Below are 21,428 nucleotides of genomic sequence, written 5' to 3'. Positions count from 1 at the left end.
TCTAAATATACATATAGTACGGTACAACAGTAGCCTTGACAGCGCATATTTAAACCAGTCTTACCTACGAAATCACGTGAAACAACAAGTTACCAAAAACCCTGACAGGCTGCACAGTACATGAATAGTAGATAGTACCTAGCCCATAGGCCCACAGTGGGAGCAGTCACTGCGGACAAATTGAAGACTTTGTTCCAAGTAGTGAGGCATTCCTGTAGACCTGGGAAGGTGGGAGAGGACCTGCCAGCATCTGATTTCTGGCCTCCGATACAGAAAATCATCAAAAAATTTTTTACTAAACTCCAGGAACAATTAAAGGGCATAGCAATCTCCATTTCAGAATTCCTCAAAAACCTCCATCTTGAATGATGATCACATCAGCCATTTTTTGCACCCAATTCCAATTTAAAAGTAGACATATCTAAGGGGACATGCTATTCTAAGTATATATGCTATGGCACTGGAAAATGTACTTTATGTATAATAAATAGCCCACAATCAATTAACGCTTTTTATTTCTATTCATGGCAGTTACAGATTCCCAAAAGTTACCCCTATGTATTTGATCCTCTGTTTAATGAACTTGAAATTTCAAATTTAATTTCCTGTTCTCAACAAAAGCGAAAAAAAGAAAAAAATTTTGTATTTGAGATGAATTCACCATTTTTCATATGGCCACTTTGGAACAGCTTTGTATAGCAATTAAGTATGGAGAAGCTGATCAGTCAATTCCCTTTCCAAAACGATTTGGAAATAGTTTCAGAGGAATTAAAGAAAAGTGATTAGCAAGGATATTGAAAAAGATGCCTATATGTGGAAAAGATTCTCAAAGGAATAGAGGAGATTGAATTCCTTCAGACCACAACATATAGGTATATTTAATGCCTTCTACCAGTTACTATATATAAACTAAAAGATCTCATGTGAAATATGGAGGTTCCAAGAAAAGACAGATTATATAGCTAGATATCATCAGGAACTAGACTCTTTTGATAACATTAATTTGCCATCATGTACTTTGGATCAACAGTAGATTGGTATAATAGACAGAATGTCAATTGGGATGATTTGAGCGCCAGTTCTGCCCTCTGACACAGCGTATACTGTGTGACCCTGGGCAAGTCATTAAACTTCTCCATGTCTGAGGCAACTCTCCAAGCCTACAATCTACAGAGGAGCTGCAGGTCTACTCTCCACAAGCCAAGCCTTTGACTAAAGTAAAACATCTTCATCACTAGATGGCTAAAAAGAAGATACATCTATGGATAATTTCAAGACAGTCCCATTTTCTCGTATCCAAATGGAACAAATTTGAAAGAAAATTAGTTACAGGAAATATATGACATGACAGGTCTTTAAAAAAAAACAGGATTACATGAAAAAAAGCAAATTACCAACTTTCAGTTTGTTGTTTAAGTTTCTAAACAGCTCTTGGGAATAAAAAAAATGTAATGAAATATTTAAATGAAAAAGAATGGCAAAGAGTAACTAAACAATTCTGTTCCTTTGATGAATGGTTAAAAAAAAAAAACTTGGGTGAGACAGAGAAGAAGGAAATCTGGACATGATATCTGATGTACTATGTGAAGAAGTGTCCATTCATGAATTCATGAGTGAATGAATGAACAAATGAATCATCATGTGTTAAGTGCTTACTATGTACTAGGCACTGTTCTAATAGCACTTAAGACAAAGTCAAGAAGGGTGGCTCCTTATCAGATCAAATCAAATCAGTGGAAAAGCTGGAAGTAGGAAGACCAGTTACTATGTTATTATCCTGGTTCATGCAAGAGCTGATTCAGGCCCAGAGTTGGACGTCAATCAATCATGTGAGCTCAGAGAAGGAGATGGAGATGGAAAAAAAATGTTTCAGGATTCAATCTACAATATATGGCAAGTGACTGGATAGATTTGAAGGGTAAAACTAGGGAAAGAGTCAAGGATAACTCTGAGATCATGTAGCTGGATGACTAGGAAAATGATGATGGCTGTAACAGAGATAAAGAAGTGAGGTCATCTAGTCATTGAGCCTTCGTGATACTGATAGCTGTTAGCTAAAGTGGGTCTATCCTACTTCAAAGATTCCTAGAGCTCCTGGTTTTCTCTCTCCTTTTTGCCTTCATTCTCTGCCTCAAGTTATACTTGTCTATGTTCACATCAGATTCCACAATAGAAGCCATTATTCCTTCAAGAATCCTGGAAGATATTCCACATAAAACACAAATATGCTCATGAGTATATCTGACCCCAAAACAGGCTTGTCATAGCCTAAGAAAAACAGACAACAGACGGACTACATGAGTGGCACACTGGCATCCCTTAGATGCCAAAATAACCAAGGATGTGTCCAATGGGTTAGTTTGATGCTCCGTGATGGATTCATGGGAAAATATTGATAGGAACTATACGGTATGGAGCAAGCACGGAGGATTGCATAAAGGAATCTGTACCATTGGCAAACTGAACCCTCACAATGATGTAAACATAGAGTCAAAGTATACCTGAAAAATTCATCAGGCTTTTGAATACATATTCACATAGCCTTAATAAAAGCAAATATATATGAATAATCTTTTTTGTCTTTGCATACCCCATACAACACATTGCCTGAAATATGATACATACTTAAAAGTTTATTTAATTAAATCAATTTCAACTGTAAAGACTTATGGGCTCCAAGGGTACAAACAAAGGGAAAATTATACCAAAAATGGTCAATTGTAACCCTCATTCCCCCATTCTCAAACATGGCCATATCCAAATCAAAATGATAAGGGAAAGAGGCTAAATTTCAAATTTCTTTTAGTCACAATTTTGCCAAGAAAAACAAATCAAATAAGTTGCCTTTGAAAATGAGACAAGTTTATCTAGCTCATATATATAATATACAACTTAAAAAGTTGCTATCTTCTTGTATTATCTTACATTTACATAGTTCTTTTTATCCTAAATTATGTCAAAGTCTTTTTTTTTTAATCAATCCTATACTTGGATCATAAACCTGGCTAATATTCCCTACCATGCTCTAAAGCTATCTTATAGCAACAAGAATGTAGTGTGCTGTTTCATTTCTGAAATCTCTGACAAGCCCCCACTTAAAATTACTGAGACTCAGCTTACCAAGAACACAAGCCAGAATACAGTTCACAGACACAGCAGTTTTGTTTCTAACAAACTCAAACTACAGTTTGCCATTACTAAATGTGAACAGGAATGCCATAAGGAGAAGAAACAAGTTCTCTTCCACACTATAGAGACTGCTGACAAATCCAGTCTGAAAAAACTGTATCAATCCAGCAAAAAACCTAAGCTAGTTTCTATGAAGCTAGGAAATGCATCAATTCCTCCTAATGAAGAGCGGCATACCCAAGAAAGATATTAGTTTTCTCAGCTAAATGGACTCCATGAGGCTGCGAAATCAGCACTTTCTGAAACTATCTAACACATACTTAAGCCCAACAAGCTGACATTGGCACAAAATAACTTAATACTTCACTATGGAGGGGGGAAAAAACTCGTTGGGTCAAGCAACACTTTCTACAGACTTGAACTTAGGAAATGTAACCCTTTTCTTCTTTTACTTAAAATCCTCTTCCAATGCCTCAATGTGAAAGAACAAAAGCTCTGGAGGGTCCTCCCACCAAGCTGGAAATGCTTCAGGTCCAGGTTCACTCACTGACTGAATGCCAGTTGTTGGTGGACCAACACAGGTATGCTCTGGGAGGCTCATTACCAGCCAGTCTTCAAGATGATGACACTTTAGTGACATTCAAGTTAACTGCAGGTGGGGATGGAAAACAAAAAAAAGTACTGAGGTCAGAGTAGTGGAGTGAAAAGAGCACTGAATTTGGAGTCAGAGGATCTAGCTCTGCTATTTACTATTTGAGTCACTTTCAGTAAGTTACTTCATCTCTCCTGGCCTCAGTTTCCTCATATGCGAAAGGGAGAAGTTGGAATGCATGATGTCTAAGATCTGTTCCAATTCTATTTCTAATGCTCTACGAGACCATGACTTCAATTTTTAAATACTTATTAAACAGTTCCATTGATGATATACTTTTTGGTCAGCTGGGTGACTGATAAGATAGAGTACAGGACTTGAAGTCAGGAAACTCTTAGTTCAAATCTTACCAGCTGTGAGACTCTGGGCCAATTACTTAAGCTCTCCATGTCTCAGTGTTCTCATCTGCAAAATAAGGATAATATAATAGCCACCTTCCTCACAAGGTTGTTATGAAGATGAAATGAGTTAACACTGATAAAGTTCTTTGTAAACCTGAAAGCATTGTAAAGCTAGCTATTATTTTAAATTCAGTGAAAACAGGAGGTGATGTATTGCAGTAAAAAAAAAAGTACTAGATTGGGGTCATGCGACCTAGGACTGAATCCTGGGCTCTGATACTTACTACTTATGTAACTTGGACACATCACTTAACCTCTTCTGAACCTCAGTTTCCTCAACTGTAAAATAAGAAATGTTTGACCCAAGTGACTGCTAAGGTTTCTTCCAGCTATAAATCCTGACAACTTATGAAAAGTATGATTCTCAAATTGATTTCACTGTTCAACTCAGTATGCATTAACTCAATAGAGGGTGTATGTGTGTGAACTAAGTTAGTGTATAATTTACAGCAAAGATCAACAAAAACCAGAAGAGAAATTTGTGTAATAAAAGCCTAAGAGGCCGTGATCTATGTAGAATATTTGATTCAAAACATTTCCATGATAAGCAATACCAATTCTATATTCCAATTGTATTGAAATTTAACACTAGAAAGAAAAAAAAAGGTTAGTGATATATTATTTGATTTTTTTTTCAATTACTTTCCATTTATATATGTACCTTCCTTTGTGGGAAGATTAGAATATAGAGAAGAATTTATTTATTTCAAGCTTCTGGCCTAAACAGCACCTAGTTGAAAAAAAAAAGCGGCAAAAATGAACACCATTAAAGAACATTCAGTTAAAGATTTGGTTGGAGATTTGCACCAAGTCTCAATGTGTTCCTGTTTTATCAAAGCCACTTCACCAGTCTTATCAGTCCCCTAAAAAGTTGGTGACATGAGATTAGTACTTCAGTCCCCCAACAACAGAGTTCCAAAACAACACTGAAATGGTTATCATCAAACAGGGTTATTATCTGTGAGTTCTTTCTGTTTTTTTTTCCAAGTATCATAATTTCCCAAGAATTAAAAACCACTTTTTAAAATTTAAATAAGTTTCTCATTTGTGCATGATTAAAATATTCCTAAAAATCAATTAAAAAGTTTTTTCTCTCCATATAGATTCACATACACAAAAACCCACTACTACTCATTTATTTCTGTGCCTCTGGGTGAATACCCCCTGTCCCATCAAAAACAATCTGAAACAGTAAATCAGGATAGTTATGATGTACTTTGTCATCCTGAAAAGCCTGCCAGTGAAATCAACCATAATTCTGTCTTTTTAATGTTGGGGGAAATAACCCTAGACAAAAAAAATTGAAAAGTGAAAGTTGCTTCAACACAACTTTTCTATTATCTAAAATTTTTATTAATTTTATATTTCATATAATTCATGTAACTTTCTTGATCTCCTGCATCCCCAAAGTTCCCTAGATCTAGTTCAACATTCATTCACCCACCTTTGAGAAAACTTTCCTGATTGATGCCATCTAATAATGGGTTTTCCCACACAATATCCTCTCATACCTTATTTATATAACATGGACTTGAACTTATTTTTATGTTGCTTTGTAACTGTTCTCCACTTGGAATTCCTTTTTTCTACTTCTTGATCTTCCAAAGTGCTCCTCTGGAGAGGTGATCCAAGTCAGATCCTGTCCTCCCTCTAAGTCACAGAAAACTTATGCATTGAACTAGAAAAAAGGGCATCCAGAGGATGCAGAGATGTACCCTCCTTCCTCAAAAGAACTTACAGTACTCTAATTAGTTGGTAATGCAACCCATACATCAAAGTGGTGGAGGAAGGCAAAGCTGGGAACACACCACCTGAAATGGAATTTGTTAGTTATGGTAAACAAGATGAGGCATGAGCTAGAATTAGGGTGTTGGGGGGAGGGCAAGATTTAGACTGGGGTGGTAAGAGGTAATAAGTAATAAGGGGTATAGACAATGGGAGACAGCTCACAAAAATAGAGATGAATGATTAAGCAGGAATAGCACAAGGCAGAACCCCACCAGCCCAAAGGCTAAGATGACCAGCAATCTGATATAGAATTGATAGCCTAGGGTTAGCAGATTCTTTGGAATATAAAATGTGCTGAGTTAAAATCACACCTGGCTACTGCTACTCACTTCGACTTCATCTCCAGAAACCCATCTGAAACTTATACTTCCTCAGTACCTTCTCCCTCCCCCCGCCTCCACCTCTTCTGCCTTGGGCTCCTTCCTCCTTCTGATTGGAGAGTCTGGAGGACGGACATGAGAAAGCTTCTCCCAGATCCTCTATTTAAGGAAGGGACCTAGGGCAGATACCTCATTTCCCACCTGGATCTAAAACTTCATCATGCTCCTGAGCCACATACCCTCCCTCCTCTCTTTTTCTCCCCCTTTTAAGCTACTTTTTTATGTACTGTTCCTATTTAGATTGTGAACTCCTGGACGACAACCTTTTGCCTTTCTTTGTATCGCCAATGCTTGGCTCATAGCAGGTATTTAACAGATGTTTATTGACTGATTGACTGATAAGCCTTGAGTTGGTTCTGTGTTGAGGCTGGGTAGAATCCACTGGTTATTTAGAGCCAGAGAATCTCAGCTCTGCTACTGACTCTCTCTGTGACCTTGGGCAAATCATTTAAGCCTCACTTTTCCCCATCTGTAAAATGAAAGGGTTGAACTAAATGATCTCTAAGGTTCTCCACCAGTCCTAAATCCTCTGATCCTCATAAAAACGGGAAGCTGAGTCTAGCTTTGAACAATTGTCAAATTTCTCTTGTTAAGAGTGATGTCAATAATTATTTCTGCACTTTAACAGCCAAGGATGATTATTGTAATGCAAACAATTTTAAAAATTTTAAACTTATCTGTGGAAAAAATAGCATGTTAACTTAGTATGTGGAGCATAATATCAGAGTTCAATGAGCCTTTATTATTTTTTCCCTTGGCTAAATTGACGGTCATGTTTCCCAGCTCCAACCAGATGGCTGTCTAATACAATGAAGCCCAAAATGCTAATGGCCCAGACAGCTTAGAACTCCCAGGAGAGGATCCAGAAAATTTCTGAAGCCCAACTTGGAGAGGAGGGATGATTGTAAACCAAGTCAAAGAAACCAAAGGTATGTGTGGCAGCCAGGAAATCCAGCACTTCAGGTATGCATGGGGCAGTGGCCGAAAGCCAGACTGTAGACAAAAAAAAAAGATGGGGAAAGAGAATGATACTTGGCAGAAACCTTCAGTAAGAAAGAAGTAGACAAAAACCTGCAATTGAAGCTTTTAATTGGCTAATTGTCAACTGAAGCAGAAATCATTCAGAGAAATAGACTGGCCAGTTTTAATTGGGCTATCATCATCACTTTTCAATAGCTTTTCAAAAACAGCATCAAGTGGCTGAGCCATGGTCTTGGCTACATTTTCAATGTGTGTGGCCAAGACCGCTACTCTTTACAGCATAATACACATAATCAACCAGGTCTGTGCCCATAGAAAAAGATGTAATGGGATAGTTCTACTGTATTCTGCTCTGGTCATACCCTCTTCTGGAGCTCTGGGCAGCTCACGCAGGAACACAATGCAGTCCAGAAGAAGGTATCCAAGATGGTGAACACCCAGATAGTTAGCCCAGAGAAAAAAAAGACTTTGGGGGAACATGACAACTTTGTCCTGGAGAAGAGGGATCAGATTTGTTCCGCAAGTCCCAAACCACAGGACTAAAATCAGAAGGTAGAAATTCATAGGATCATAAATCATAGATTTGGATTCAGAAGGTACCTTTGAGATCATCTTGTCCAACCACCTCATTTTACAGATGAGGACACTAAGGCTCGGAAAGGTTAGATGATTTGTAAAAGGGTCACAGTCAGGATTAAAACCCAGGCCCTCAGCCTCCAAATCTAACATTCTTTTCACTGTTCCATAAAGCTTCAGACTTCAACCACTTAAGGGGAGAAAAAACTTCCTGATGAGCTATGGAAAAGTAAAAGAGATGGCTAAAAGAAGTACTGGATTTGGCCCCCAGCTGCTAGTGCCTTCCCCTCTGAGATTACTTTCTATCTGTTCTGTGTATGGGGCAGCTAGGTAGTTCAATAGATAGAGGATCGGGCCTGAAGTCAGGAAGATTCATTATTTCCTGAGTTCAAATCTGGCTCATTGTGTGTCCCTGGGCAAGTCACTAAACCCCGTTTGCTTCATTCCTCATCTATAAAATGAGCTGGAGAAGGAAACAGCAAATGATTTCAAGTATCTCTGCCAAGAAAAGTCCAAATGGGGTCACAAAAATACAAACACAATTGAAATGACTGAACAACCACCACAAAAACTCTGTGTATATCTTGTATGTAACTAGTTATTTACCGGCTGTCTCTCCCATTAGAATGTTTAAGAACAGTGACCATCTTTGCCTTTCTTTCATCACCAGGGCTGAGCAGACTATATACAGTTAGGGCTTAATAAATGCTTGTTGATTGATTGACTAAATATCTCCAAATGGAAATGACTTGTCAGGAAGGTTGGAAAGAGTAGTCCCAACGCAGGCTCAACCAGATGGACTCTCAAATCCTCTCCCCATTCAGATCCTCTAATCTTATTTGGAATTCTTCCATCTAAGCCATGTCAACTGGAAATGTGGCACCCAGTTTAAGTAGCATTTGTTAAACAAGAGAACAAACTATCACGCTGTAATAATCCATGAGACGTCCCACCTTCAGTAGACTGGCATGGACAGTGCCACTGTGGAAGTGAGCAAGACACTGACGAACCCAAAACAAAGTAGCTTGATGGGTTGGGAAAATCTCTCACTTGCCATTGCCTTTTTACCTGCTAAAGCATAAAGCAATATAACATTCCATATTACTTAAAATTATGTAGGCAATCATCAAAACAGAAACAGCATATTATAGTAGATAAAGAGACAGTCTAGAAGCCAAGAAGACCTCAGTTCAAGTTTTAACTATAACACATACTGGCCATGTCACCCTGGGTAAGGGACACTCAACCTCTCAGTGTCCTAGACAACTCTCTGAGTCTCTACGTTGAAGGGATGCTGCCAATCAACATTGACAGAGGGATTTTCTCACCTAGGAATTTCCTGGACCTAGAAATCACAGGTCCAGGTCCTATCCCTAGCCTAATTATTAAAATGAAATGATTCTTCTCCATGCCCCTTTGTTTCAATAAAGCTATACTATACCAAAGATCATTAGGGGAAAAGGAAAAGAACCTATATGTTCTAAAATGTTTACAGCAGCTCTCTTTGGGGTGGCAAAGAACTGGAAATTACAGGAATGTCCATCAATTGGACAAATTGTGGTATATGGTTGTGATGGAATTGTGCAATAAGAAATGATGAGCTGTATCATCTTAGAAAAACATGGAAAGATTTTCATGAATAACGAAGAGTGAAATAAGCAGAACCAGGAGAACACTGTATATAATAATAGCAATATTGTTTACAGACAACTTTGAACAAATAAGTCATTTTGACTATTATAACTACCCAAATTAACAATAAAGCACATATTACGAAAGACATTATCTGCATCCAGAGAAAGCACTGATAAATAGAAGTATGTTCAGATTAACTTTACATATATATACCTATTTTTGTCTAACAGTAGCCATGGTGGGGGTGGGGAAAAAAGAAATTTAGGTGATAACTTTATTATATATTTAAAAGGAATAGCAAAATTGCACATAATTGATATGTAGTTTCATGGAAATGCTTGTTTTATTCTATAAATTAAAAATAAAATAAATTAAAACAAATAAATAGATAACGCCACATTATCAGATGTCTTCCATTAGAGCTTTTTTAGGTTATATGACTTTATTTAAAAAAAAAGAAAAAAAGCTCATAAATGTTAGGTTGCAAACTTGAGAATGTCATGTTCATGCCTTCTATCCCCCTAGATCAGAAAGACCCTTTCCTCTACTGTCTCTTGAAGAACTCTACACTAGGCCTTCAGGGGCAAAGCAGCTTGCCTTGAACCTTCTTCATTCTTTTTTGGAAATATCAAAGCTCTATACCACTAGAGTCTCTCTATTTCTTGCATTTGACCTATTCTGTCTGTCCTAATTGACTTAAAGTAATTCTTCTGGCATCTTTTAATGATTAGTTCTGCCCTTACAGCTGAAATTGCCTTCTTGACTTATGGCCCTGGCCTGCCAGATGGCAGTTCTCTCTGGACACCAGACAGCCTCTAGCACTACACACTACAGACCTCTGCTTCCTCCTACTTTGAGTCACCTGCATCGATATCGCTGCAGAATGAAAGAGAAAGAAGTCTGAAAAGAAGGACAAGAAGTGGGAGAAGGAAAAATGATATAATGAGAGCTCAGGCTATGGCTTTATGTAGAAAGAAGGATTTGAATACTCACATACAAAGAAAATGCATTTCAAACACAAATATTTCCAGGTTACAGAGAGTAGATGATTCTGACACAATCCTAACCTGAATTTTTTTTTATTCCAGTGAGATACATTTAAATAAAAACTTCTAGTTAAATTTTAAGTTTCAGCTTTGATTTTCAAGAGATTTCAGAACACACTCAAGTTGTATATTCATCCATTGCCCTAGAAACCTAACTAACCAGGGCAGACTATGCAATAGCAGCTGGTTTAATCTCCTCATCTCTGACCCTACATCTGAGGCCTGCTACCCTATATGCCCCATTCTAGCAAGTTTGTATCATCATTATTCTCAACTCGTTACCTCATTTTACACATATACAATCAGTTGCTAAATCTTACTCTACAACATCTCTAGCATCTTGGCCCTTGATCTTAGGTCAAGCTCTCATGATCTCACATTTAGATTATTCCAACAGCCATCTAAGTCTTCTTCATACCTCAAGTCTCTCCCCATTCTAGTTTGCAAATCTGACCATGTCCCTGCCCTACTCAACAGATTCCAGTGGCTTCCACTGCCTCTAGGATAAAATTAAAATGTCCCTCTTTAGCTTTTAAAGCCTTTCTTGATCTTATCCTAACCAATCTTTCCAGCACCACTGTACATTATCTCCCTTCCCACACTCCATGATCTGGTCTTCTCTTTGTTCCTCACACACACAACACTCCATCTCCTGTCTCTGTGACTTTTCACTGGCCATCCTCCATGACAGAAATAGATTCCCTCCTCACATCCTCCTCGTGGGATCTCATTCTTCCTCAGATACAGCTCAAGCACCATTTCATGAATTCTTTCTTAATCCCCCAACTTCTAGAACATCTCAAAATACCAAACATTTAATTATTCTGAATTAATTTCCTATTTATTCTACATATACTAATATTGGTACTTGTCGCCTCCATTAGAATGTAAAATTCTAGAGAGCTAGAATTGTTTTGTTCTTTGTGGTGGTGGCTGTAGTCCCAAGCAGAGTGCCTGGTACATAGTAGGCATTTGATACTTATTGATTAATAATTGATTGATATTTGCTGTTGACTGAGTTTGCCAGTTACTACCTGTGTGACCTTGGGTAGGTCACTTGACTTAGACCTTGAGTAAGTCACTTGACTTAGACCTTGAGTAAGTCACTTGACTTATGTGAGCCTCAAATTACTGTCCATAAGAGTGACAATAAATAACATTTCTATTACCTACCCTCATAAAGTCATTATGTATTTCAAATGAGATTACATGCATTAAAAGTATTTCATAAACCATAAAAGACTATGTAAGACTACACGTTACTATTGTAATAAGTCAGCATGGGGTCAGGAAAAAGAACACAGGATATGGAGTCAAAAGATTTGGATTCAAGTCCTAGCCCTACCACTTCTTTAACTATGCCACCTTGGGCATGTTACCTCAGTTGTATGCATCAAGGAGGATAATAATACCTGTCTCTATGAGTTGTTGAAAAAAAAAAGTGGTAAAATATAGAAAGAATCAGACCACCAGGTTTAAATCCTGACTCTGTTTCCTAATATCCTACTGTGACCAAAGCAAAGTTATTAGTCTTTTCACAATCCTACTAACAAATCAAAACAAAAACATAATTTAATCCCTACCAGGAAAACAATCCCTCCCCAAACCCCAAGAATCCTCTCTGCTCCTGCCAGAAGGATCTACTTCAGCGCCTCTCCATGTTTTCCCAAACTAAACTGGAAAACAATGAAACCTACGGCTTCAAAAGGAACTCCATTTTAGCCATATTTTAACAGTACCATTTATGCAGATAAAAGGCACCAAGGCGGGATAGAGCATCAGCCTTGGAATCTAGAAGGCCCAGGTTTAAGATGCCTGCCTTTGACAAATAGCTATGTGATTTTAAACAGTACCCTCAGGCAACCTTCAAACACAGGGGTTCTTAACTTGAGGTCCAGAAACTTTTTTTCTTTTAAGATTTTGATTACTGTCTTCTATATAATGGGTTTCCTTTGTAATCCTTTATATTTTATTTTATGCATTTAAAAACACGATTCTGAGAAGGAGTCCATTGACTTCATTCAACAGACTGCCAAGGGAGTCCAGGACACAAAAAAGGCTAAAAAGCCCTTCTCTACAACTTCAAATTAGGAATAAGTTGTAATCGTTCCCTCTGCAACCACAGAGGGAATTTGAACAGTGGATATTCACCTCACAAATGAAATCACAAATCTTGGCCAAAGAGTATACAGAAATATTAAAGTCAATTCCAAAGATTCTTGAAAAAAAAAAATACAGAATATAGGATCCTACACACACACACACACACACACACACACACACACACACACACCCTTGCCCACCGAAGTTAATACTTTTAAACATTCTATATTAGTAAATGATAACTCTAGGTCCTGGCTTCTTCTTTTGAACTCACTTTCCCTTTCTCTCATTTGGCATTTATCATGTATTATTCTCTCCATTTTCAAGTGCATGTCTTTTTCCCTCCTAACTAAATTAAGGGCAGGGATGTAGTCATCTTTTTTTTTTTAATACTCCAAAGGGAAAACTTAGCACCATCCTTGCAAGTAGCAAGCTCAATTAATCTTAATTAATTGAAACTATGAAGTATTCTCAGAACTAGTTTTTTAAATAAGCAATAGGGGAAATAGTGAGAACTATGACTCCATGGAAAAACAGCTGCAGGCAGCACCCCGGATGCAGTGGTTCCGGAGAACCACCCAGGCCAGGCTCATCTTCTAACAAGAGCATATTGCATCTTAAAGGGAACAGGCAATAGCTGAATTCACAGTTGACCTTGGCTGACTTTCAACACTGCAAAATCTAACCATCTTCAAACTCACTAGTTCTTTGTTCCTAAGAAGAGCAAAAGCAATTCCATCTCACTGGAAAATAGGAAAATGGCTCAAAACAAAGTGTTCTTTCACTGACATTTCCTTTTGAAATACAGTACAGTGCCTTTTAGGTGAAACAATTTTTCAGATAATGACGTTAACAGGAACTTAGCTATGTGCAACAGTCCTCCCAACACTGAATTTCAGGTCTCTTTGATGGAGTTCATTTAAGATAGACCAATCCTAATTAACTTGTATGATAGCATCAATGGTAAAAACAGCTCTCTTGAAACTGAGTAGTCTCCCTTCAACAGTCTGTAGTGGTTTGAAACCACTTGGAAGTTTTATTTGGGCAAGGCTTCACACGTGTTCATTTGAAGGTTGAACAGATAATGAAAATTCAATTCACCTGGTGACAGGAAATTCTGTACTTCACCTAAGGAAAAAAAAATATATATATGTATATGTGTGTATTTATAAAATATATGTTCATAAACAGATATTTATATATGTACCTTTAGAATGAATAGCTGGTTATAAGTTATATATATATATATATATGTATTCATTTTCTGTGTAATTTATTTGTTTGTTCATTCATTCACATTTTTTAAAACATGTTTGTTTTGAGCTAGTTCTCCTTATCTCACCCAGGCTCCAACTGCAGAGTCAGTCACTGGCAAAATCCCACTATTGATCAGCATGGAAGCTCTAACCTGCTCTGTTTCCAACCTGGCACATTTCCCCCCTTCATATACATACAGTCTGGTGGTCCCCACTCCTGGGGGATGGAGAATGGAAGAATCACAACAATGAACTTTGAACCTACTATGGCTCAGAATTCCCAAATTCAAGATATCCCCTAGTCTCAGCCTCCCAGTAGCAGGGATTACAGAAGTACACCTCCATGCACAGCTAGGCATTCTGGGAACAGAGCATGGCCCATATATTACCATTAGGGCAATATAACATCTTTTTGCTCTGTCTATTCATTTGATAGATATCTCATATGCAGAGCAAAAATGAGCAAACTGAAATCTGAGGCAGCAGTAGCAGAAGGAATATTGAAGGCGAAGATGAAAAACCGGAGGAAAAAGAAGTTCCCAGGCCATTGATAGGCAGAAAAAAAGAGAGGTCATTAACTTTGCTGCTGGCAGCTGCCTCTCAATGGAAAATCCCAATTCCTGCTCATTCAGGAAGTTACAATGCAGTGATAAAGCTCCTTATATGCTTGCCCAAAAACTAGCCTTTCTTAGTTAAACAAGCAGATTGATCAAGCAAGTGATTTCATAAAACTCTCAGGGACGTTTACTAGCCTACCTCTTCAGCCTTATATCACAATCTTACTTCATGTTCGAGCCAAAAAGAACTATCCAAGTTCCCTCAAATGTGACCTTCACTTCAACTGTTCTATGCCTTTGCTCATACTTGTTCCTATGCCTGGAAGGCCCTTCCCCTGACCAACTCAACTTGTTGACCTGCTAACCATTCTTCAAACTCAAGGTCAATGAGAATGCCTTCATAAACTCTCCTTTGATCTCCCCAGCCAAAAGAAATCTCTTCCTACTAGGAAACCACATTTTACCTTGTTTGGGACCTCATTTATATGCTTGTAATCATATCTTCTAATAGGGATTTGTGTACATGCCATACCTACCCCATTAGAATAACAACTCTTTGAAGTCCCCCCCACCCCAACTCCTTTGTGGAGGTGGAAGGGTGGGGTACATTGCATATAATAGAAGATTTTTTTCCATGTACTGCTGAATTTTGCTGATTTTTTTTTCTCCTCTACTTTTTTTTATTTCTAAAATGTGTTGTGATATAAGATGACTATGAGGGGGGAGGTGAGATTCAATGGTAATGCTAGGTGATGTTTAAAAAACGTCAATAAAAATCCATTGTAAAAAGTATGATAAGGGGCAGCTAGGTGGCTCAGTGGATAGAGCACTGGCTCTGGAATCGGAAGGATCTGAGTTCAAATCCAACCTCAGACACTTGATACTTACTAGCCGTGTGACCCTGAGCAAGTCACTCAAACGCCTCGCCAAAAAAAAAAGTATGATAAGCACTTTCAGGACAGGGACCACATTTCTCATTTATCTTTGTATTTCAGACAGTACTGAGCACAGTATAGTCAATTGATACATGGGTGATAAATGAATAGGATTAAACAAGTATTCCTGAAGTGGAGAGAACTGTTCTGAGATATGCAAATATTACTGGAGAAAACAATGCATCAGTATATCTTCATGTGAGTAGATGAGTCTCCTATAATAATGTTTAAGGAACTCAAAACAATTAGATGAATACAAGTGTATAAAAGAAAAAGGGACTGTTCCTGAGAATGAGTCTGCCTCACAGCAAATTAAAAAAAAAACTGTAGCTCAGAACACCCAATTTTAAGTCTTTTTTAAAGAATGACCACATGATATATGGCCAGATAAGCAGAATGAATATTCTGCCAACCAGGAACATTTCCCATTCTTTCATTTGTCTTCCAATGGAAAAAAAAAATCATTCTCTCTTTCCAGATAAGATCATATAAACTGGAAAGCAGTTAAAATATGCAAAGTACTTTTAGAATTCTACATAATGAGAATCTCTAAGGTCATTGACTCCTTTTATATATGAAAAGACAGCACTTTTTTACACCCCTTCAACCCACCCCAAAAGCTGTTTAACCTAGATGTGTAAAACTTCAATGCACTTTCTGAAATAGCAGCCAAGAGACACTTAGTTTCTTCACCAGTAAAATAAGGGAGTCATACTGGACCCCAACATCCCTTCTGCTTCTAATACTGTACAATCCTGTAACACAGTACAACAGTTTCAGGATAAAAACCTTCCTTTGGCCAAGAAATGGTCACAAAGTTATTGGACAAGTGCCGAGCTGAGAGATAATTAACCTTCCCAAAGAAGAAAAGACAAGATTGTCTCCTTTTAAAGGCTACCCAACAAATAATTTAAACTCTGTGAAACTTTTCCAAAGATGCCAGGAATTTACTGGCTAATAGTAATAATATTAGTAATAATAGCAACATTTATATAATATAGTGCCTATTATGTGCCAGGTAGTGTGCTAAGCTCTTTATAAATGTTGTATCTCATTTGATCTTCACAGCAATCCTGGGACGTGGGTGCCATTATTTTCCCCATTTTACAGATGAGGAAACTGAGGCAAACGAAGATGGAGTGATTTGCCCAAGGTTACAAGCTAGCAAGTATGTGAGGACAGATCTGAACTCAGGTCTTACTTTTGACCAGGCCCAGTGTTCTATCCACTGCACCACCTACTGCATCTGCCCCTTTTACCTCAGATAATCATAAATGCCTCTTTTTTTAAGGGTAAGATTGATTTTAGTTGAGGGAGTCATCTTTCAAAAATGCTTAGGATAGTTATTAAATAATAGAATCTTAATTATAGAGCTGAAAGGGACATTAGAAGTTATTGAATCCAACCCCCTCTATTTATAGATAAGGAAATTGAGGCCTAGATAAATTAAATGATTTTGAACTCATAATCTTCCTGTCTCTAAGCCCTCCATGTTAGTTAGCCACAAAACTAAGTTGCCACTTATTAGGAGTATGACATCTAAAAAAGGGGGAGGGGGTAGCCCAGAGGCAGAGTTCTAGTTCATATAATCATAGAGGGAAACCAGAAAATTTCTTGTCAAGAGAGAAAATTAACACTAAACTTATACAGAAATACATAAAAAATAACACTAAACAAAATAGAAATCAAAGGTAAATTGAAGAGGGAATTTCATGTTAGGTTGCTAACCTTCCCATTTTGTTCAAAAAGAATATATTCCAAAACTTCAGAGTGCCAAAGTGATTTCCTCATTGGAGGAAATCCCAGAATCCATCTGGCAACTCTTCTATCACTTAGTAGACTGGCTTCTGGAACCCACTATAGCTGAAAAATTGCTCATTATTCAGCCAATCTGGTGATAACCCTCTCCAAATTTAACTAAGCTTGTCCTAGGACAAAAGACATACATTCCACCCCTGGGCTTGTATTTGAAACTTTCCTACCTTGGCAGGACTCTCCAGTCCCCACACACCCTGAATTTGCTGAAAAAATATATAATTCATTTTAACAGCAACAAGCTCATTACATTTTCTCCTTCAGTCATCTTACCTTGATTATATACTTTGTAAATTAGCAGCGTACTATATTATTAAAATTATTTGACTAGGGATTACATATCTTTAAATTTCAATCTTAGTTTATCTAAGATACTGGCAAGGTAACTCTGTGTCTGGTCAGCATACAATATGATCAATAACATAACGCAATAATAATACAGCCATTAATGCTGACATGTAATGAGTATGAAATAAGGACTCATTGGATCATAAAGCTTCTGCCACCATTCTGGAATGGATACTATTCATTATCATCATCTAAAAATTCATGACAATTACACAGTCAGACCCAATAGTCACAACAGTGAGATGACACAATACAGCCTAATTTTGATACCTTTGTCTAAGGATGAAAAATGGATTAGGATGAAAAATAGCATTACTTCCTAAAGAGTTTCCTGATCATCCCGGCCTCCCATCATTGTATTCAAATAACATCTATATTTACAGGTTTACACGTTGCAGCCCCTCAGCAGAATATAAGCTCCCTGAGGGCAGGTACTATTTTTATTTTTGTCTTTAGATCCCCACACATAAATGTCTTGAATTCAATGGGTCTTTTAGTAGATGCTTAACAGCTAGATCCTTCCCTGTTATATTAGGCTTGTCTGTGTTCTTTCAATGTAGAAAGGGGTGCAGTGACCCCTTCTGGCCACTGGAGGTCGAGCTGCAAATAAGCAGCTATTTCCCATAAGTAAAAGAGGCCATTCTCTACCTTATTACTTACCCAGCCTTAATTACTGAATGGGCGTTGCCTCGGTCACAGACCTGTTAAGGACCTTTGCTGAACCAGGCCAAGGCCTCCCACTGCATACAGGGAAATCGCCAGTCGTCCTGATCTATATCTCACCACTGGAAGCAGATGGCTCCGGAGTAGAAAGTGAGGCTAGTGACTTTGCACAGCCCTCCCTCACTCAAATCCAATTCACTTGCATCCTCTTCGAGAAGGAAGCACAAACAACATTTCCCATAACAATGAATATATATTTTAATGCAAGTTGGAATGTATGTATCTCTGACTATGGCTCTGACGAGTCATTCTCATCATTTTAAAGCTAAATCCTCCCCTCAAAAAAACCATCTATCTAAGGGCTTACAGTTGTTTCTTCAAGTTTTTCCGACGAGAATATAATCCAGGGCAAATATAAGAGAGAAATCAGAGGGCTCATCTCTTGGCTCATCCTGACACCCAAAATAGAACATTTTACAAATGGGAATAGAATAAACACTTTCTGTGATAACAATGTCATAATTAATTACAAGTACAAATTAATCACAGATTCGTGGTCATGTAAAATTTTTCAGTCAGTCATTCAGTCAAGCATTTAGTTAACAAGCAATTATTAAGCTTCAGATGATACCCAGCCCAGTCGGAGAGAGATATCAACCCTAACGAAATCTTATTGTTCCAAGGCTCTTTCTAGCAGCCCTACTGCTTTACCTAATGGTGGATATAGTATTCTTTGCTGTGGGTATAAAGTAATGAGTACCCTGTCACTAGAATTGTTCCAAAATAAGTTAGATGTGCCCAAGCTAAGGACATTGTAGCAAGGATTTGTGTATTGGGCATATAACTCAAACAGATGACCTCCAAGCTTCCTTCTAAGCTAAACATTTCTGCTTAGCTTCAGGAAAGGCCTTTGGAATAAAAAAAAAATCATTACTTCCTTAAAAAAGCAAATTTAAGGGAGGTCTAGATCAGCCCCCAAAGTGACACTAACAAGATTCATCATAGAGTGGGGGGAAAAGTAATTAAGCAAGGAACAAGATAGGGAACCCAGGGATTCAATACAATAGCTATTAAGAACCTACTAAATGTACAGCACCCTTAATGATATTGGTGGCTACCAAGATGAATACCACATGATCCCTGCCTTCAGCGAACCTGGAATCTGGCTTGATTTGAGAAGCAATCATGTATTCATTAAACTGTTTTAAGTATTGTAACTCTCCCAATGGCAATTACAATCCTTCATATATAAGCATAAGAATGCATTTTATATGAACCCCACTCCTCTCTGCCTTTCTCTGCAGAGAACTATGGATATAGAACACTATGTATACTGTCAGACTTATTTGATGTGTTGACTAACCCTGGAGAATGATTTTTTTCTTTCTTTTTTAATTCTTTATTGTAAGGAATGGCTCTCTGAGCAGGGGAGGAACATATTTAGAAATCAAGGTTATATAAAAACAAGAGAGACCAAGAAAAATATAGTGAAATGCATTTTTTTAACCAAAGGATTTTTGAAAATTAACCATTCCCTTTTGGATGATACAGGACATTGCTTTCCCTCCCCCACAAACTTACATAAGTTCAAGTAAAGGCAAACATCCTTCCCTGTCACAGTCCAGGAGATAACAGAATAACTCCCCATCACACACACACACACACACACACCCCTGCCGAATGCTGTGTATGTCTGAATACTGGCCTGTGTTTTTCACCTTTCTTACAGGAATGCCAAGTTATACTCAACTTAGCAGAGTGAGAAAGAAAGCTGGCTTTGGAATCTGGAAGACCTAGTTCCGGGCTTATATCTTTTTGTGGATTATGGTGATCTGTCTGTGTCTTTCCACTTTATGAGCTGTCTGAGTGCAAAAAGAGGATTGTATCTGAACTTTAGTCTCCCTAAGTGACTAGTCCAAGTTCTGCACACAAAGTGTATGCATGTCTCCCTGGCCTGGACTGCACTACAAGACATTATTCAAAGAATTGAAGAAAGATTGTGAGATGCCCACAGTACTAGTGCCTCACCCTATCTCCAAAATGCCTTGGATTAATTTTCTATTCCCTCAGGACCTACTTTAATATATGCACATTGCTTCCTCACCCCCACCCCCACCCAACAAAATGTGAGCACTTAGGGCAGATACTACCTCACAGCTGTCTTTGTAGCCTTATAGTGTCTGGCACATGAGACATATCATAAATGCTTCTCAATCAACTGATTTGACTGTGCGCCTTCCTGATTCCAACACCGATCCTATGAAATTTCCGGATTCCCTGCCACTTAACTATTGGAATCTCAATCTAAATCCTTTAAACAGGTTATGACGAGCAGAAGCAAATATTCTTCAAAGGAAGTTTTCTTTACCCTCCTTCTATAGGGATTCAGTACAAACAGTGCTGGTTCTATTGTCAGAAGGTCAGAGTTTGAGTCCCTCAGTCCTGGCTCTGACACATAGTATCTGAGTAACTATAGCAAACCATGCAACTTTTTGAGCAGCAAAATTGGCAACACAATACTTATCCCTATCTATCTCTCCTAGAACACAGCAACATAGCCTAGTAGTATTAATCCAACATCCCATCTACGCCCAGGACCCTCTCAGACTATATTTCCAACTGTTTGAAATGAAAACAATTAACATATTTATTAATTATCTTCTGTTCAACCTCTATAAATAAATAAATAAATAAATGTTTACTTGGTTAAAAGTGGCGGGCCTAACAATTCTAATAGTGGCCATTAATCATTGTGATTTAAAATTTCTCAAATCCCTATGAATTTCCCAAGGCATACGCTACATACAAGGACGCAAAGGTCAGTCAAAAGTTTCACGTGATAGCACTTGTAAACAAGTCATAAAGTATAATTTGAACAAATTCACATTTGTTCAACTAACATGAATTCAGAACTTGCCTCTCCCTCATTTAGTGCAGGGGTTCTTAACCTGGGTCCATGAACTTTCTTTTAAAAATATTTAAGTAACAATGTTTCAACATTTTTGGTTTCATTTATAATCTTAGGTCTTTTATGCATTTAAGAAGTGATATTCTGAGAAGGGGTCCTTAGGTTTCACCAGACTGGCAAAGGGATCTATAAAAACAGGTTAAGAAGCCCTGGGCTAGGGGGCTTATCACCTCTTGCTCTCTGATCATCTCATAT

At 37.8% G+C, this 21,428-nt stretch overlaps 1 protein-coding gene across 4 annotated transcripts in view; it reads right to left on the bottom strand.

The window, feature by feature from the left end:
* Nucleotides 1-21,428, bottom strand: part of TNS3 (tensin 3) — a 511,123-nt gene that overhangs the window by 303,185 nt on the left and 186,510 nt on the right. The gene's annotated exons all lie outside the window — the stretch shown is intronic.

The sequence above is a fragment of the Vombatus ursinus genome, unplaced genomic scaffold (genome assembly GCF_900497805.2).
Source record: "Vombatus ursinus unplaced genomic scaffold, bare-nosed wombat genome assembly UNPS02014820.1, whole genome shotgun sequence".
Lineage (NCBI taxonomy): Eukaryota > Metazoa > Chordata > Mammalia > Diprotodontia > Vombatidae > Vombatus > Vombatus ursinus.
The sequence above is the reverse complement of the archived record's forward strand: the minus strand, read 5'-3'. Positions and strand labels throughout refer to the sequence as shown.